Source organism: Natrix helvetica (genome assembly GCF_964273705.1).
Source record: "Natrix helvetica genome assembly, chromosome: 3".
Taxonomy (NCBI): Eukaryota; Metazoa; Chordata; class Lepidosauria; order Squamata; family Natricidae; genus Natrix; species Natrix helvetica.
This window is the reverse complement of record NC_138549.1, coordinates 128905294-128921357: the sequence shown is the minus strand read 5'-3', so window position 1 is coordinate 128921357 and position 16064 is coordinate 128905294. Positions and strand designations below refer to the sequence as shown.

Genomic DNA, 16064 nt, shown 5'->3' with positions numbered 1-16064 from the left:
ATGTCGACATTCACCGGTGAATGTCGACATTCACATAGTCGCTTGGTGTATGTCCTTATCCTCTCGACACCCTTACCCTAATACCCTTACCCTAATACCTCGGCTCCTCGCTTCCTTTTAAGCGTCTTCTATTCGCGGACTTCTTTTTTTAAAAAACCTGCGATCCTGCGCGGTTAGAACGAGTAGTTTCCAGGACCGCGGATTGAAAAGCAAAACTAAAGCGTTACGCTGACTCGTTATATATGTCACCGTGAAAGACCGAAATTGGTATGTGTCGACATTCACCAATTTCGGTCTTTCACGGTGACATTATATATATATATATATATATATATATATATATATATATATATATATATATATATATATATATATATATATATATATATATATATATATATATATATATATATATATATATATATATATATATATATATATATATATATTTGTGTTACAACCCCTGGTATGCCTAAATATGGGAGGAAGGTCACACTCCCTTCCTCCCATATTTAGGCATACCAGGGGTTGTAACACAAATATATACTTATTTCCCTGGCTCAACTGATAAGGAAGAGAACCCGTGGCTTAGTGGTTAAGACTCCTGCCTAAGATATATACAGCCCGGGTTCTAATCCCAGTAAGGGTATGGCTAGCTGATGAGAGCTAATTAGCTCGAAATAGATCTATCCTAGTCTCCCTTTATTTATTTATCAGTACAAATACAACATATATATATATACACACACACACATATACATACACATACACACACACACACACACACACACACACACACACACACACACACATATATATATATATATATATATATATATATATATATATATATAGCGAGGGGGGGCAATTGTTTGTGAAGTCATGGGAGAGGGAAGGAAAAGCCTGGGCCATTAAGGAGAGCGAGTGTAGCATCCTAGAGTGGCAATTGTTTGTGATGTCAGTTCCTCAACGGCTTCCTCTGGAAAGTCAGTGTGACATTCACCCTCCAGTGGACCAATGTGGAAGCACCTGATGGATTTGGAGCAAAGTCCCAGGATCGTAGACAGGGCTGAAAAGAGGAGCACATGGGAGGGGAACCGAGAGGGCAGGGATGATGGGCATGGGAATAGAGGGAAGAAAGGCCCTTCTCAATGGCTCCCAGTCAGACAAATGCTTCGACATCTATAAATACCCGGGCAACGCCAGGTTATCAACTAGTACTGCATAAAAACTAGTAAATGATCTTTGTTCACAAAATACTTTTAATCAGGTCTGTTGCAAACCTGACAGCTGCATTTATGCCACATTGGAATCTCAATTAGGTTTAACCTGAATTTGTTTTCTGTGGCAATGCACAAAATAGTGTCATCAGTGCCATTAATTAATTTATACATCAATATATTGTATTACGAAAACAAGAAAGTCAATGCAGATTCATTTAATAACTTGGTTAGGTTAAGGTGAATGAATGCAGTCACACTGTTTCCATCTCTTAATATTGAGGTGGATTGTCATTTATGTAGAAATATTAGTTTGGCTTTGGTTACCTGGATATAGAAAGTGTGACAATAACTAAAGCCAATTCTTCAGTAGGTGTAGACTCACATTTCCCTATACATCAGATAATTCAAGCTGTTTGCTATGCTGCTGAGGCAGTTTAGGATTTGTACTGTTCAGTGATATTCAGAAGTCTATATCAAATTTATGTTTAACAATATGATAAAAATGCCTGATGAGAATAAATTTCCACTTATGAAAGGTTTGAGTTTCTGCTACTTTCTCTGATTACAGAATAAAAAAGTCTAATATATTATTTTCCAGAGTGGGTTTGCAGGATGGGCAAGTGATGGTATTGTCACAGCCAATTGGCCTCGAGACTGAGTTGAATCTGAAGCCACGCCTCTGGGCTCCTCTCCTGACTCCAGTTTCAATCTGGCCAGCATAGAGACTGAAAAAGCTTGACTCCTGAAAGAAAATCCATTACTGGACCCTCCTCAAACCAGCGTGGCTTCCTGCCTTCCAGGGACCCTACGTCCTCCTTTTTTGTAAGTTCCCCGTTGGTGGCTGTAGTTTTCCAGCTGCCTGGGGCTTGTTTTTTTCAAATTTGGGAGGCTCTGATGGCTGGGTCGCTGCTACAGTGGCCATTTTAGCCGGTGACCACGTGGAGTCTGGAGGCCTCGTGATCGGCACTGGAAGAGACTAATGGGCTCTGGTTTCCAGCCCGACAGCCTCTAAAAGCCTGAGCAAAGCACGAGTGAGCAGAGGGAACATGGAGAAGAGCGCAAAGCCCTCGGTGCAGGGAAAGCTGCGGAAGCAGCTGGGAAGGCGCACAATGGCAGCACAACCCCCCAGAAGCCGTGGCAGCCTCAGAGGCTGCAAACACGGCAAATTCAAAGGGGATAGAGATCGGCTGCTGAAACTGAAGAGGAGGTGAGGGATGGCTTGGGCGGAAGCACGAGAAGTGGCCGTAAGTAGAGCATGATGGTGGATAGGACCCCTTCCCCACTATGCCCCGGGGGAGGGTACCTCTTCCAGGCAGTGGCCCACTGCCTTCTCCAGGAGGCTTAAGGCCTCAACCGACTCTTGCCCCTCCCGTGCCTGCCAGAAGGATGAAGATAGGAGGCACAGGGCTCTTTTAAGGATCTTTTCCAGGGCAGAGAGGTAGCGGGTCCTACAGGGTAGGATCAGCCCTTCCCCTTCCAGATTCAGGTCACCCCTGGGGGGCCCTTCTAGGCAGGATTCTCTCCCCAGGTCCCCTGATTCCCTGAGAGGGTGCTGTGGGGGGGGGGGCTGATCATTCCCCTCCCCTCTCCATGGAGGATCTTGACCAAGTAGCTAACTAGCTTGAGTTTCTATCCCTAGAGACAGACCTGGGAGATAGAGATCTGTCCAGCCCTCCCCCCCCGACACCTATCCCTAGCCCATAGTCAGATGCCAGTGGGATGCAGCTGGGATTCCTTAGATATGGAGGACCTGCCTGTGGGTTTTCAGAACTTTCTGAAAAAAAAGACGCACATCAATCGACAGGTGGGCACACGATCCAGAGCATTGCACACTGAGGTGATGTCACTGGGATACTGGGCAGAGAAACACCTGCACTCCATCCGAGTGGAGCACATCACCGGCGTTGAAACATCAGGTGGACTGGCTGAGCCGGGAGACGGTAGACAACGGAGAGTGGAGTCTGTCCAAGGAGCTCTTCCAAGGGATCTGCTGGAGTTTCGGGAGACTGGTGGTGGACCTGTTTGCCACTCCGTCCAACACTCAGCTGCCGCGTTTCTTCTTTTGGTTCCCAGCTCGGGGAATGGAGGGGGTCAACACCCTTTGCTCCAGGTGGCCAGTCGGGCTGCTGTACGCTTTCCCCCCTACCTCTCCTTCCTGGGGTCATCCAGAAGGTAGTCAGAGAGCAGGCCAAAGTAATCCTAGTGGCCCCCTACTGGCCCAGGAGGGCCTAGTTCGCGGACCTGCTGAGTCTGTTGGCAGGGAGACCATGGAGGGGAGGGGAGATTGCTACAGGGGAAGCTGGTCCATCCAGATCCACAGTAGGTCCAACTGGCCGTGTGGAGATTGAGCGGGAGTGCCTGAGAGATGCCCTCCTGTCCCAGAAAGTGATCAGTACCATCGAGGCCTTCCTTAGACAGTCAACCAACAGGATTTACGATTCCACCTGGGTGACGTTTGTTGCCTGGTGTCAGGCCGCCCATGTGAGCCCTTCCAGGGCCAAGATCCCTCATGTCTTGGAATTCCTCCAGGAGGGTCTGGACAAGGGCCTGTCCCTAGCCATGGCTAGGAGATAGTTGGCGGCACTGGCCATGGTGTTCCCTGGGGAGGGCCCCACTCCGCTATCCCATTTGCCCCTAGTTAAGAGGTTCCTCAAGGGGGTGACCCACCTTCATCCACCGCCAGTCCACAGGTTTCCTACGTGGCACCTTCCTACGGTGCTACGAGCTCTTATGGCCAAGCCTTTTGAACCACTCCGAGCGGTCATCCAGAAGCCACTCATTTGTAAGGCTGTGTTCCTGGTGGCAATCACCTCGACTAGGCGAGTCTCGGTGCTGGGGGCTCTCTCCTCCAGGGAGGATCTATGCATGTTTCACAACAATAGGGTAGTGCTACACCTGGACCCAGAATTCCTGCCCAAGGTAAACACAGTCTTCCACCGGGCCCAGGAGGTGGTTCTCCCGGACTTCTGCCCAGACCTGGCCAGGGAGCATGAGCACAGGTGGCACTGCCTAGATGTAAGAAGGGCCTTACAGATCTACCTAAGGCGGACGGCGAAGTTCCAAAGGTCTGAGGCTCTGTTTGTATTGTTCCAACCCTCGTCGCTGGGAAAGAGGGTTTCCCCATCCACCATTAGCCAGTGGATCCATCTGGCCATTGCCCTCGCCTATGAGGCGCAAAACTTGCCAATTCAGGCCGGCATCATGGCCCATTCCACTAGGAGCGCGGCCACCTTGGCGGCCTGGGTCTCTCAGGCCCCTATAGAAGACATCTGCAGGGCAGCGATGTGGGCCTCCCCATCGCCCTTCATCCGGCACTACAGGCTGGATGCTTTCGCATCTTCTGACATGGCGTTCAGCCACAGAGTCTTGCAGCATGTCCTGTCGGATCAGTGAGGGCCCACCCTATGTGACGGAACTTGGGTATGTCCCATCACTGGACCATCCTGCAAACCCACTCTGGAAAATGACAATTGGTCTTACCTGAACTGTTATTTTAAGAGGTGTTTGCAGGATGAGCCAGTTCCCACCCTAGGTTAGATAGACAATATTGAGGGTGGAGGTGTCTCCTTTGTGACTTGTTTTCAGGATCTCGGGAGCGCACACTGCATTGAAACTGGAGTCAGAGGAGAGGAGCCCAGAGGCGTGGCTTCAGATTCAACCCAGTCTCGAGGCCAATTGGCTGTGACAATACCATCACTGGCCCATCCTACAAACACCTCTTAAAATAACAGTTCAGGTAAGACCAACTGTCATTCTCCTAATTTGTCTTTCACAAAGAAGTAATGCTTGGTGACATTGCTGAAAATGTCTTTTATTATACAAAATCTATTTTGTAGCGTTGTAATTATGAACTCTTCACAGGTTGATCTCACAAAGGAACACTGAGAATTTCATCCAATTTCTGCACTTGGTACAATATAAACAGTATTTTAAATAAGAAATATGCGGCCTCCTGATAATAGGCACTTACACTGAAAGAAAAAATGGCAATTACTACTATTAAGTACCTCATGCCATCCATAGACCTAGTCCTAAACATCTCACTTTCTCCTTCATTACATAGAAATACCAGTAGCTTAGCTAAGCAACCAAATAATTTTAACATATAAGGTAAGTTGATCTCTTAACTTTAAGGTCTATGTAAGACATTAAAAGAAGAGCAAATGTACACTGACAGCAAGTCACAGAAAATCGAGGCAGAAATTATGACAAAGGAGACTGAGGACAAAGATGCATGAAGGCTACTGAATGAAGATACATTTATGTACATGGATGTACATAAACATGGTACTGAGGATAAAACACCTATGTGTCTATTTTCTCACGTGTGTAGGTAACCTCAGTACAAAACTGATGCCTGGTCCCTATTATTACCTCAGTACATCATTATAAAAAGTGTCATTTTTTCAATCCTATTTATTTCATTTGAAACATAAATATAGTAGATTCATAATTAATAAAGATTGTAGATTGACAATTTTATTTAATCCACCCCTAATATTTGCAGAAAAACCCTAACCCCAAAAGACCCTAAATTAACAAATAAATCTTTATTTATTTAAATTTTTTATGCTGCCTATCTATCTTGTGATATTCAAATTATCATTTTGTTGTCTATTTCTTTAGTCAGTCACTGTCTAGCAATATACCCCCACATTTTATTTACACTTTTCCATCCAATGCAACCTGAAGTCAAATGCCTCTTTAAGATGATGAAACCATGGTAGGAATGATAGTAAGAAAGGTAAAAGAACTTTGAGGAACTACCATCTACCTTATTCCAGAACTGCCCCATCCTACAAGGTAAAGGTTCCTCTCGCACATATGTGCTAGCCTCTAGGAGGCAGTGCTCATCTCTGTTTCAAAGCCGAAGAGCCAATGCTGTCCAAAGACATCTCCGTGGTCATGTGGCTGGCATGATTAAACGCTGAAAGCGCATGGAACACTGTTACTTTCCCACCAAAGGTGGTTCCTATTTTTCTACTTGCATTTTTATATGCTTTCAAACTGCTAGGTTGGCAGAATCTGGGACAAGTAACGGGAGCTCACTCCATTAAACAGTGCTAGGGATTCGAACAGCTGAACTGCCAACCTTTCTGATCAACAAGCTCAGCATCTTAGCTACTGAGCCACCACGCACCTGCCCCATCCTATACAATTACCTAAAAGACAAAAAGGCAAACTCAAATGTTTTCTGAAAATGTACTTTAACTGTTTTAACCCTGTTTTTAAAAAATATATTTGTTTTTATTGTTTTCCTTTACTTTGACATTTTGATGAGCTACCCTGGGAAAATGTTGAAATATGTATCAAGAAAAGCAATGAAATTTAAATAATAGAAATGCATGGAAGATCTGAAAGGCTTCCATACTTTGCAAGGCAGCAGGCCTTAATCAAATCCAATACTAATATATATTTCCCAGAGAGCGCAAGGGGCTGAATGATGACAATAGCAAAAACACTTAGACTTATATACCGCTTTACAGTGCTTTACAGCTCTGTCTAGGTGGTTTACATATTTTCCCCAACTATCTGGGTCCTCATTTTACAGACCTTGGAAGGATAGAAAGCTCAGTCATCTTTGAACCTGTCAGGATAAAACTGCTGGCAATGAGCAGAGTCAGCCAGCAATATTCATTCTAACCATTGTACCACCATGATTCTTATGTGTGCAGAAACACAAAGCATGCAAGTCATATACTTATGTCAAGCATTGGGATGAAAGTACAAAATGTTAGGGATTCAGTTGTGGTGCCTCAACACATGTTTTGTCATTTTTACATCCTTACAGTTTATACTGAATGCCTTTTGCTAATAACCAATAGGATCTTGAGAAGGCAGCTGGATAAGGAAGCACTGCTTTAAAGGAAAGAGGAAGATAAAATATTAGGAATTCAATCCAAATGCATCAGGAAATGCTGTCCTTTTTTTTTTTTTCATATTGTACACTAATACTGTAGAACAATATTCACATGCATAATCCCTTCATGCACTAAAGCGGAACAAATAGAGATTAACCCAGCTTGGAAACAATAACAAAAGAGAACAGGTGGAAATAACAGACAGGCAGGCGGAGTAAGAGACAATGCCAGTCAGATTGATCTCAGGCAATGATCTTAGCATTGCAGCTGCCTAGCTGCTGTCAAGAACAGATCCTCTGCAGGGGATCTGTTAAGCAAAAATGGATGGGAAATTCTTTAATTAAAACCCAAGTCCTGCAATTTGATCTGCCCAGTCTGTCCATTTTCACCTTTAGGAAAAAGTGGGTATATTGCAATGGCAACACCAGGTGTTCCGCGTAAGGGAAGGATTTCTAGCCATCAGAAGCACAGAACAGTATTTCCAGTAAAACCAACAAATTAAAATATAATAAGTTATAGCACTGATTTTTGGAAAAAAAAACTCATCAAAAACCCTGTTCTAAAAGGACAGGGTTCAAAAATGTGTTAGAGTAGATTCCTGCTTTGATAAACAGAGAAAATCAAGATGACACTGATCATCAGTGAAGAGTATTTTCATAGATCAGAAAAATGTAACTATTTGGCACAGACAAAGAAGAGGAGAACCAGCGTGATCCAGCAACATGGCCATACCTATGCAGACAAATGCTGCCACTGTTTTAACAAATAATAAAAGTATTGGTTTTTATTAAAGTATTAATAAAACTGTTTTAAAAGTAATAAAAGCCAACAGAGGATGTTGGCTTGAAATTTTTCTTGGTTATTCCACAAAGGAAAATGTTTTTTTTTTAGTTTACAAAAGAAGAGACAAAATCCATAAAACCCCTAAAAATCATTACCCTCTCTATATGGGCTGTTGTTAATGTCCAAAGACCTCTCCATATTAGATATCATTTTGCCTGCAAACCTCCTAATCTAAAGTTTTCTGGACATTGAAAACAACTCATGGAGGGCAAATTCTCCCGCTTAGTGCTAAGTACAGTACAAAGGTTTCTTCTCTTCCAAATTTCTTCCATATAATAAATAGGCTCTAAACCATGTTTGGTGTCTGGATAAGGTATCAGGCATTAGTAGGGTATTGTGATTTCTAGTCCTCCTTGAGCACAAAGCCAGTTGAGTGACCTTAGGCCAGTCACTTGTTCTCAGCCCTAGGAAGGAGGCAATAGCAAGCTACTTCCAAAAAAAAAAAACCTTGCTAAGAAGGGACTTGTCCATATAGTTTCTGAAATCAGACATGATTGAAGTTAAAAAAAAAACAGGAAGGGAAGGAAATGGGTGGGTTTTTTTTAATCTTGCATGAAGCTTTATAGATAGAAGCAGGTTATAGCTGTTTCCAATTGATCATCCATCCAGGCATAAAGTGAATTATTAACCTAATTTCCCTGCATTCTTTTCCTGGAAGTGACTTCAGGAAAAGTTGGAGGAGCTAACCTAATTGTAAGAATCCTTGTGTCTGTGACTTTTGCCCCTTTTCATGATTTCCAGAACTGTCTTGGTATAGTTCAGAGGTGGGCAACCTTTGGTGTGTTATGTTGCTGTTATTGTTAATTCTTCTAATAGAGGGTTGTAGGGGTAGTACACTGGCATTAGGACATTGTACCTAGGCAAGAGAAGCGACAACTTGAACTCTCTCCCCTCCTTTCTATTTTTGTTTATATTTCTAGATTCATTAAGTCTATTAGAAACTTAGCACAACAATTTAATTACGGTACATTTTCTATATGAAACAGTGGCACAATTTAGTGGCTTGTGTCTGAATTTCTGCAGTGAAGTTGCTCTGAGGCCATATTAAGCAAATTATATGCAGCTCACAAAGTGTCTATATTTATGATTATATTAAATTAAAGCTAGGAAAAAAGTTAAGATTATTTAAGAAGCATAGAAAAAACCACATGCAATTCACAAAGTGTCCATCTTTATGATTATGTTGAATTAAAGCTTTAAAAAAGTTAAGGTTATTTAAGAAGCTAACAAGATTTTAGTCAGGAATCTTTCCCATAAGATGCTACAAAATACTATTTAACAGGCAATGCTAATCAGAACTTTTGTATGTACAAAACATGTATTCCATTGAGTTACCCTACAAGATTTAAGGAAATACTCAGGAAAAGTTTTGTTACAAAATTGAAAGGCTAGTTTAATGTTTAGAAATGCTAAACAGAATACTAAAGATGCATAAGGTGTCACAAACCATTTAGGTATACAACATCAGAAATAGTACAACAAAATGCGTATGAAAATGCATTGTATGTGTTCCCTAAAATCATCATCTATATTAGTATTTCTAAGAAGTGAATGTCTATTTAAGCAAATGTTCCAGTTCCCCAAGTCTTGAAGATCAAAAGAAGAAAAGAGGTTACCCTGTATTGTGTTATAATGGAGCACTACATATTGCAACTACTTTACTTAATATAGGACAAAAGAATTTTAATAATAATAATAATAATAATAATAATTTGAATTTATTAGCCGCTCCCTTTCCAAGTAGGACTCGGGGCGGCGTACAATGGAGCATATAAAACATAGAAGATGTATCAAAACACATAAACGTACATACATACAAAACACACATACACGTACATACACATAAACGTACATAAACGTACATACATACAAAACACACATAAACGTACATATTTTGTTATGTTCTAACAAAAAAAGAGCCAAGATAAATAGAAGGGGATCTTTTGCTTCATAGCTTATCAGGACAAGCTTACTTATTACTATTAGTACTACCCTTACCAAAGACACCAAATAAACGAATCAGCTATCTTGAATTCTGATGTAGATTCTCAGAATTTACTGTTAGATATCTCAGACTAGTATCCCCCTGCCCTATGACCTCCAGATCTTTGGGAAACAACTTTTGGTGAATACCAGTTTGAAGAAGATACATATAGTCTGAATCTTGTTTTGTTTGTAATATTGCTATTGCATGTTCTAAACAACAACAACAAGATACATTCCCATAAATTGCTAGCTACATGACCAGGGGTGGTATTCACTTACCTTCCCTACCGGTTTGCAAATGTGAGCGCATGCCTCCACTTCCACTTCTGCACATGCACTTTTGGTGAAAAAAGGGCCTAAATAGGATGCCATAGAGCCGGGGCAGATGGGTGGGGCCACCCGTGATTTCTGCTACTGGTTTGGGCGAACCAGTTCGAACTGGTAGAATACTACCTCTGTACATGATTATGCATCACAGATTAAACTAAGTTCCCAACCCTAAACATCATGCTAAACAAGTATTGAAGGAATCACTTACTGGTTTATTTAAATTATTTTGAGACTACCCATTATTCAGATGAACACAGGCGGGTTACAGTCCCTAAGAAGGAAGACAAAACAATAATGCCAAGTAAAATAAATAATACTTTTAAAACATAATATAGTAGCAACTGAAGCATTTCTAGGCCAAAGGGTAGATGATAAATTCTAGATATAAGAGAAAGAAGCCATGTCTTTCTTAATGCCAAAAGATAAAACACTTTATGTGCAAGTTTGGCCTCCTCAAAATCAGATGCAGCAATGGAGAAGCCTTCTCATGTGTCCTCATATAAGATGAGTCTCCCAGCTACAGGACATTGGATAATTTCCTGTTAATTTTAATAGGATAGTTTTTTTAGAGAGGGTCTCTCTTAAATATCAGGATCCTAACCACTAAGGGTGGTTGATATAATGTAAAGCATCAGGCTAGAAACCAGGAGACTATGAATTCTAGTCTCATTTTAGGCACAAAGCCAGCTGGGTAATCTTGAGCCAGTCACTTACTTCTCAGAATCTGAGTCCTAGGAAGAAGATAAAACAATTTCCAAAAATTTTGCAAAGAAAATTGAGGACTTGTCCAAGCAGTTGCCATAGGGATGAAGCTTTAAACACTAAAACTCGGAGATGTGATTAATAACATTTAGGCATCCAGTTTAGGACTGAAAGAACATTTTAGGACAGCTGTTCCATATAAAGTAACTACTATTTTTGAATTTTCATCAAAGGTTCTTATAGACTATATTAACATTCTGTGCCCACAAGTACACATTGGCCCCTGGTAACTGCTTTACAAAATTTTTGGAAGACATTTGTCTTCTTCCTAGAGCTGAGAAAGAGTGACTGGCTCAAGATTACCCAAATGGTTTTATGTCTAAATCAGAATTAAATTCAGTCTCCTGGTTCCTAGTTTCATATCTTAACCACCAAACAGGCTTTCCATAGAGTATACTATAGTAATTTAAGAGGGAGGTTATCACAGGATGGCCAGGAGGTCTTGCTCCATGAAGACTCATAGTATCTGAACCAAGCAGAGATTATTAAATGTGCCATGACAGAGATAAATCTCAAAGTATACAAAGGCTGCATACCTTCTCCTTCAAGGGGACTGAAACTACATCCAGACTTACCGTTTCCAGATTATGAGACCCTAGTTCCCAGTGTTTATGAGACCCTAATTCCCAGTGTTTATGATTTACTGGGAATCATTATCTCTTGCAATCAATTAATCTCTCTAATAAATACATGATAATTAATTAAGTCACCCATTTTTCAATCAAGATTCATAAATCTATTTTTTCTTGACAATAAAGTGATGTATCTTTTGATGGTGTCTTAGTATCTGGCAATTCTGGCAACTAGTTTCATGCCACTAATATTGGTTATGAGCATGTTCAAGTATGCAAATGTACTTCCGATGCACACCACAAATATAACTGAGTTTGCATTGTTTAATCTCTGTAAGAAAACTAAGGACAATTCTGTTGATTCTCCTCTTCCCTACCTCCATTTCCATATTCAGTTCAGCCCTAAGGTCTATGAAGATGCCAAGGTAATATTAGGGCCTGCATTTGTGAATATAAGTATTGGTACATATGTGTGCCTTCTTGCACGCATCTTGTGGATAAGGCTGGGCAAAACGTTAATTAGGTATAAATACATAATTTCCAAAATAACAAAGCACTAAGAGATGTAATTTTTCATTTTTACAGTAAATATTTTATCTAACTCTTCTAGTTACAGAGGTATCTAAAGGTTGAACTAAATTGACTTTTGTCTAAGAGGCACACATACTATACTTTTACTTTCTCTCATCAAAATCAGTGCTATTTTAAAATCCCCACTTAATTAAAATTTGCCACACATTTTTCATAAATAGTATCACTAATTGATCATTAATTGCTTGGATACAGTGAGAGTCAAATCAGTAATGTTATGATGGGTCTTTTCATTTTCCAGAGTTAAAACACCAAAATTATTTTTATTGCTGTCCACTTCCCCAACACATTTCAGCTAACAATAATAGGCCCATTTCCTGTGCTTTACTGACATATTTTGAGAAAGATGCCCCCCTATGCCACAGTGTTTCTCAACCTCGGCCACTTTAAGATGGGTGGACTTCAACTCCATTATTCCATAGCCAGTTGAAATCCACCCATCTTAAAGTGGCTGAGGTTGAAAAACACTAGTCTATGTTATGATAGTAGCCTTTTTACATCCAAAGGAAACCCACGCTACGCTCTCAGCTAGGCAACACTGCTGCACATAAAAGAAAGATGAACGTTGACCATGCTGCAATTAGATCTTTCACTTCCTGATGACTCTAATGGAACTGAAGCACAGGACATGCTGGGAGCAGAAAAGTACAAATGATTCAGCACTTTCACCCCCTTAATCAATACCACCTAAACTAACTTAGCATATGCAAAGATCACATATATTTTTAAATCACATAGCTTTGATTCTAGCTAATCCTAATTAACAGGGTCACGCGCATTCCTCCTCTCACTATTAACTTGAAAAAGAAATGTTTCAACAGCATCTTGTTTAGATTGAAGTTAGTACTAAATGACTCAGAAATAGGTCCTGGGCTCTTATCCCAGGACATTTTTTCATAGCTCCTCTGAGACCCTTTATGGGTAGAATTTTAGAAGTGGAGCCCCCTGGGCATTCAGGGTTGCTCAACAGAAAAAAGGAGATACTCATTTTACCACACCAGATCCAGTGGATACAGAGGCAAAATAAAAATAGGAAGAGGTTGCTTTCTGGTACCGGCCTTGCTACTTCCTTTTCTGTATTTTGAGTCAGGGCCAAGTTTCAAATTCAAGATCTGTCAATTTACTGTAATCCTGCAAACCTCAGTCCCTTATCACATCTCCTTTGAAAACACACATATACACATAAAAGAGAATTAAAAGATGGAACATGCCCATTCACAGCAGCTGAATCTTTATCCTGGGTGGATGGTTATCTACTCCTGCACCCAAAGGGTCTCATCAGCAAAAGGAAAAATGAAGAAATTAAGAAAGAAAAAGAAAGAAAAAGAAAAAAAAAGGGGGGGAGAGAGACTATGGCCTCCAGGCCTTCCAAATATCAGCCACTAATTTTTCAAATATGTTGGGAAACTGAACCACACAGAGAGAACTTTCCCAAGGCTAAAGGCAAGATCTGGACAAGCTTCCTTCCCAAAGCAATTCAGTGGCTTCCATCAATCCCCATCAACCAAGGGATAAAAAAGCAGGCCAGAGGACAGTGCAAAAGCTCGCTAATCCCCAGTATACTGATGCCGAATCCAGTCACCACCCTAAAACTGCAACTCCGATTCAACCTGCTCTCATCCCCCCCTCCCCGCTTTCCATCCCCTCCAAAAGCAAAACTCTTCATGCCTTGCTTGGCAGCAAAGGAGATTCGTCGTCTCAGGGAGCAGCCGCTTGGTTAAGTGCGGGCTCATTCATGACAGGAGGAACCAGGCTGCGGCGGAGGCCAAGGGGATGGCGGTGGGATGGCGGTCAGGGCAAAGAAAAGAGCGAGCGACTCGGGTCCGAAAAGTGGGACGTTGGTGGCGGGACGGGGAAACACCTCCCTGTCTGCCATCGATGCGAGCCCACCAACAGCCGCTCTTTTTCTCCTGCTGCCCCGCCTGGGCCACAGCCAGATGACCGAAAGGTGCTTTCCCCTTTATGCCTGTCTTGAGGCTGCCCCTCCGTGCAGCCACGGCAGCATCCTTTCCTTACCTGGCCGGCAACCGCTGCCGCCGTTCCCGCTGAGCCTTCTGCTCCTTTCTCGTCTGGAAGGCTGGTTCGAGGTTGCCCCAAATACCCTAGTCCCGACCCGAACCAGCCGCCGAGCTACGGGACTTCGCTGCCCCCGCCGCCTCCGCCGCCTCACCGAACAGCTCCCATCCTTCTGCAGCGCCTTCCTTCCCAGACTCCCGCATTAGGGCAGAGACGATCGAGCGCGCGGCCGAGAGACCGCGTGCGCGGCCCCGAAGAGCAAATTCTGGGGGCGAGCGGCCGAGTGCTCAGAGTGCGCCAGCGCCGCTTCCCATTCAACTCGCCGCCACATGAGGGTACCTCTTGCTCACTTTCCTCCTCCTCCTCCTCCCATCTGGAGGAATTAAAAGCGATCGATAATGGACTTCGCAGAAGGGGCGGCGGGAGAGTGCTTATTTAAAAAAAAGGGGGGGGGAGGCTTGAGGCAGTGCATACCCGAGAGACGGGGAAGATTAATTGGGGAAAGTCATTAATGCGGCTGGTGTAGTAAAGAGGCGCAGGAATGGGCCGCAATAACCCCTCTTTCGATATCGGGAATAAATCACCCGGTGTATTTATGAGCCAGCAGAGAGAGAGAGAGAGGTTGTTTTCACTCCACACTTAACCAAGATAGTAAATAATAATAAACAGATGAATTTTCCACAACGTGAAGAACTAGAGAAGTGTTCACCTTGATTAATCTTGGGTTTAGAATGTGTGCTGTGTGTTGTTTTGCCGCATCTATTCGGTGAACCCTGAAAACGAGTTAATTTGATAACTAGGTAACTGATGTATTGAATAGATGGAGCCATGAATGAGTTCACTCACTCTTCTTATCATCTAAAGATGATTTTGCCATACTTAGGATGCTACAAAACTTACTTTTGTTATAGTGATTATTTAGAGTTCCTTAGGCAGCTACATATATTTATTAAATAATTTTTCCCACTCTAGTTTTGCCCTAAGGATGGGGTGGATAAGCCCTGACCAGCACAACCACATTGGTTAAGGAATCTGGAATGTGAAGTCCTTCACATTTGGAAGACATAATCAAAAGCTTGTTTTTTAAAGAAAAATCAACTTGGAACCCATATAAGCTGTTTGTTTGTTTTATCTGCTGACCATCTTGCTATCAAGCAATTCTGGGACACTTGTAACATGATACAAACAACAACATAAAAAATTAAAACAACAAATATCAACATTAAAATTAACAGAAATTAGCTAAGGAAGAATCAATATGTACTAGGGTGCAGGTGAAGTGTTCGTTTAATCCACTAACCACCCCCAATATGGAACACCACCCATTGGAGCCCCAGGCCAGTTGGCAGAGTCAGATTTTAAGACTCTTTTAGTCGTCCAAAGGAAAGGGGGGGGGGATTTCACCTGGAGGAGCATGATGTTCCAGAGTGTGGGAGCAGAAAAGGCTCTTCTGGATCCCTCCAGCCAAAATTCCTTGGTCAAAGGGGCCCACAGCATATGGGAGTAAGAGAACTGAAAAATATGGAGATGGAATAAGCAACATTGGGATTGCTTCAGAGAAGGAACTGGAATTGCTTTCTGCTGCTTATTTTGAGCTATTCCTTTACCCAGAATCAAAGTATGGTATGTACAATGTAGGCACACAATTAGCTTATCAGTCTCAACTGCTTGTATATAGTTAATTATTTCACTGATTTCACTCTTTTTCCTTAACACCAATATCAACAAAAGAGCATATTCTTAATTGTTTCTCTGTTTGGGGCTGTTTGGGTTTGAATTCAACAATATCGTGGGGACATTCAGGCAAATACATAAGTGCAGGATTTGTCTCATGACATCATCACATTTTAACCATATCTTAAGTTTGCTAAGCCCAGGTA

At 42.0% G+C, this 16064-nt stretch overlaps 1 protein-coding gene across 2 annotated transcripts in view; it reads right to left on the bottom strand.

Annotated features, from left to right (window-relative positions):
• Positions 1-14335, bottom strand: part of NFASC (neurofascin) — a 181823-nt gene extending 167488 nt beyond the window's left edge. For both annotated transcript variants that reach the window (XM_081947820.1, XM_081947818.1), the window contains exon 1: positions 14185-14335. The gene's annotated coding sequence lies outside the window, so the exon portion shown is untranslated. The remainder of the gene's footprint in view (positions 1-14184) is intronic.
• Between the last annotated feature and the right edge of the window lie 1729 nt (positions 14336-16064).